Consider the following 4815-nt stretch of genomic DNA (forward strand, 5'->3'; position numbering starts at 1 on the left):
ACAAAACAAAACAAAAAAAAAAAAAAAAAAAAAAAAAAAAAAAAAAAAAAAAAAAAAATCGGGGGGGGGGCTCTGTTTATTTAGTTCTTTTTTTTTTTCCCATAGAGTCATTCATCTGCTTTAAAATTAAGGGGAAAAAAATAAAAAAGAAAGACTATATAGTGAAGGCCTCTCTCCCAACCCTCACCCCATTCCCTTTTCCTTCAGCAACACATATTTCTTGCGTTTTCAAAACTTCTTAATCTCTTTCCAAGACTTTGATCTGACTCCATTCCAGCCATTTTCTTCTCAGAATCACACTGTGGTGCTAAACAGCATCTGAAACTTCATCTTCTCTGAAAAAGAATTTTTAAAAAATTATTTGTTTGGTTTTTAGAGGTTTTTGCTATAGGGTACGTGTGCTCGCCAGAGAGAGACAGAGAGACAGAAAGCGAGAAATCACCCCCCCGGGAGGGATGGCCACACCACAATCCCTTCTCCTCCATTCTCCTCTTGGGATCTTGGGCACGCACGTCGGGTGTGAGGTTAGGCCACTGAGTCTGGGTCTCAAACTGCGGTTGACTACAAGGAAGTCCAGTGATGTAACCATTACGTCATCTGCTAGTCCCGGGAATTTAAAAAAAATTTTTAGTCTGCCGAGACAGAGAAAGAGAGAAGAAACCCCCAATGGGGCATGGCCATACCGCAATCCCTTCTTCTCCATTTCTCCATCCAGTCTGGATTTGGGGCACCTCACGTGTTTTGCAAGCAGTCAGGCTGCAATTTCAACTGCAGTAGGCCCTGTGGGTTCCAGCTCTCCTAACTGCTGGAACCACAGAACCACCTGCCCCTTAAGACACCACGCATTGGGCCAGCCAGTTGTGTGGTGGTGGGGACCATTGGGTCCCACATGACTGATTCTGTGGTTAAAGTCCTGGACCCTGCAGCTTATAAAGCACACTGGGTGCATGTGTGTGCATGCCCAAAATCCCAAGAGGAGAATGGAGGAGAAGGGATTACAGCATGGCCAGCTCCCCTGGGGCGTGATTTCTCATTTTCCCTGTCTCCCTCTCTCTGTTTATATTCAGTGAACACAGTCAGCAGATGGCATGGTGGTTAAGTGCACTGGGCTCTCACATGGTCGACCGTGGTTTGAGTCCCAGACCTGGTGGCTTGCTTTCTCACTCCCACCACCGCCCCCCCCCAACCAAATTAAAATTAAAATGATAATGATGATGAATACGATTAAATAAAAGAATTCTTTTTTGAAAAGAATTATTATTATTTAACTTTATTATTTTCCAGTTTTATCAGAGAGAAAGAGAAAGAGAGAGAGAGGGAAAGGGAGAAAGCAAGCCACCAGGTCCAGGACTCGAACCATGGTCAGCCATGTGGGAGTCCAGTGCCTTTAACCACCACACCACTTGCTGGCCCCCAATAAAGTAATTCTTTTAAAAAATAAAATGAAATACCACATATCATTCTCTGAATAAGACACAGATGGCTCCCTCCTGAAGGGCAGCAAGTGGATCTATTCCACCTCCCTGGAAAAACGCCAGCCCTCGTCTTGGGGAGCACTACGACATGGCATGGAGAGGGGAGACAGCTCCCTGCCTTGCTTCAAGGATGAACTCCCCTGCCCTGCCTTAGGGCGGAAGGACCAGTGCTCGCTCAGCACAGATCAGCATTGTCGACTTGACCCCCCTGGTGGGCTGTCATGGTGCATTCTGGGAAAATGCATGTGCGGAAGTGTGTAGGTTACCTGAGCCCTTGACTGTCAATCAAAGATGACCCCGTGACAAAAGGAGAGAGGTCGCCCAGGAGAGGGACCAGGAGAGGTAACCAGAGCCTCATAAAAGAAGCCCCTCCAGCTGACCCTGGTGCTGGCTGCTTCCACTTCAGCCCGCCCTTTCCCCCTCGGGAGTGTACTCTGCTTGGCTTAGCCCAGTGAAGTGTCCAGGCCACCTGCGTCTCTGACGATGTCTGCCTTCCATTCTCTGCTGGCCCACGCCAAGGACCGAGGACGGCTATCACCCCGCACCACTCGGCCTTCTCTTTTCCGTCAGCCCCTCAGGCCCTCCTCCTTCCTGCAGGCCACATGCCGCTCCGGGCTCATCACCAGCTGCTCTGGGCCGGCACCGCCCTCAGCCCTCCCTGCTGCTTGGAGCACCCAGGGAGCCTTCCTCCCCACCGTGAGCCACACCCCCAATGCCCCTCAATCGGCAGATGGCCATGTGGCCTCTCTGAGGCACAGAGCCCTCCTTCCCGAGCCTGAGCACCTTTCTTACTCACCTTTATTTCCTGTTCCTTAGATTCACGCCTGAATGAAAGCCACTCCTTCCTTCTCACACCTCACTCCAAACCAGGCTCCAGTTCTTGCCCTTCTGGGCCTTATATGTACCCTGGATCCCAGACAGGTCTTTGTTCTTAAAAGCAATTCCTTCTTGGGGCCAGCAGGTGGCGTGGTGGTTAAGGGCGCTGGACTCCCACATGGCCCATCTTGGTTCAAGTCCTGACACTGGAGGCTTGTTTTCTCACTCTCCCTCTCCTCTCATTCTGTCTCTGGTCAAATTAAACATAAATAAATAAATAAAGTTAAAATAATTCTTTTTTTATATATTTTTTAATCTTTATTTTATTTATTTATTTATTTATTTTAGAGAGGTTTTTGCTATAGGGCACATGTGCTCTCCAGAAAGACAGAGAGAGACAGAGAGACAGAAAGCGAGAAATCACTCCATGGGGAGGATGACCACTCCACAATCCCTTCTCCTCCATTCTCCTCTTGGGATCTTGGGCACGCACGCACATGTGTCTGGCATGAGTTTAAGCCACGGGGTCCGAGACTTGAACCGCAGTTGACTACATGGAAGTTCAGCGACACAGCCATTATGCTAACTGCTGGACCCAATAATTTTTTTTAATTTTATGTATTCATTCGTTTTTTAAATTTGACCAGAGAGAGAGACACACACACAAACAGAGAAAGAGAGAGGGAAAGTGAAAAAGGAAGCCACCAGGTCCGGGACTTGAACCATAGTCGGCCATGTGAGAGTGTCCAGCTCCTTAACCACCATGCCACCTGCTGATCCCCAATAATTTTTAAAAAATAATTATTTATTGATTTTATTTATTTCTTCATTTATTTTAATTTGACCAGAGAGAGAGAGTTGAGAAAATAGGCTACCAGGTCCGGGATTCAAACCATGGTCAGCCATGTGGGAGTGTCCAGTGCCTTAACCACCACACCACCTGCTGGTCCCTACATAATTCTAAAAAATGGGACCAACAGTTAGCATAATGGCTATGTTGCTGGACTCCCATGTAGTCAACCATGGTTTGCGTCCTGGACCCGGTGGCTTAAAACTCACTCCGGGCGGGTGTGGGTGCGTGCCCAAGATCCTGAGAGGAGAATGGAGGAGAAGGGATTGTGGCGTGACCATCCCCCCTGGGGAGTGATTTCTCGCTTTCTGTCTCTATGTCTCTCTCTGTCTGTCTGGCCAGCTCACGCGCCCTATAGCGAAAACCTCTCAGCACAGCCAGCATTCTGAGTGTTCACGCACAGCCTCTCTCCTAATAGTTATTGTGACTTTGTTACACACATAGAAGAATGTATAAAATGAACAAATATAAAATGTGTAGGTAAACCGGGTGTGTGTGGGTGCGTGCCCAAGATCCCGAGAGGGGAATGGAGGAGAAGGGGTTGTGGCGTGTCCATCCCCCCTGGGGGTTGATTTCTCGCTTTCTGCCCCTCTGTCTCTCTCTGTCTTTCTGGCAAGTGCACGTGTCTTGTAGCAAAAACCTCTTAGGAAAAAAAAAGAAAGAAAAAAAAAGTGCAGGTAAAGACGAATGAGACAAATACCTGGGTACCTGAACCCAGCTTAAGAAATCTCTTCCCAGGGCCTTGGCTGCCCCCTGAGTGCCCCAAGCTGAATGTTTCCTCTCTGTCTGCAGGGTGATCCTTTATCCTGAATTTCTTCTTTTCAGATTTATTTGTTTAAATAACTATTTATTTAATTTTGCTTATTATTTTTAATTCACCAGAGAGGGACAGAGAAAGAGAGAGAGAGAGAGGGAGAAAATGAGAAAGCGAGCTGCCAGGTCTGGCAATCAGTCACGTGGGAGTCCAACATCTTAACCACCACACCGGTTGCCAGTTCCTATATTTATTTGTTTATTTTTTAGTTTTTGTTGCCGGGCGTGTGTGTTTTTCAGAGAGAGACAGAGAAAGAAAGAGAGAGAGTGAGTGTGAGAAATCACCTTCAGCGGGGAGGAGCATGCTGCAATCCCTTCTCTTCCATTCTCGGGATTTAGGGCACCTATGGAAAAACACCCAGTGTTTCTCAGGCTCCTGGGTCCGGGACTTGAGCCGTGCGGTCAGCCATGCGGGATCCAGTTCTTTAACCTCCACGCTGCTGGCTGGCCCCTTTCTGAATCTCTTATACTCTCCAACCTTTGCCTGTCACCATCATTTCGCTAATCTGTGCATTTGCGACTGTCCCCTGTGGGACCCACGCAGAGATGGGCCATACTTTGTGTCTGGGGCTGAAGCTTTTTCACTCTACATCGTGGTTTTGTTGATTTGTGCAGTTACAATTATCCATGGTCTTTTCTGCTTGTTTTAATTCGCCAGAGGTTATGTGTGCTCGTCAAATAGAGACGGAGAAATGGGGGGGGGCACCCTCTAGTGGGGTGTGGTCATGTTGAAATCCCTTCCCCTTTATTTCGCAGTCCTGCTGGATTTGGGGCACACACACACACACGCACACTGACGCCTGGTGTGTTTTTCAAGCCTCCAGGGTCAGCATGTGAGCCAGGTGGTTGGCCATGCGGGAT

Source organism: Tupaia chinensis, unplaced genomic scaffold, assembly GCF_000334495.1.
Source record: "Tupaia chinensis unplaced genomic scaffold, TupChi_1.0 Scaffold000403_1, whole genome shotgun sequence".
Taxonomy (NCBI): Eukaryota; Metazoa; Chordata; class Mammalia; order Scandentia; family Tupaiidae; genus Tupaia; species Tupaia belangeri.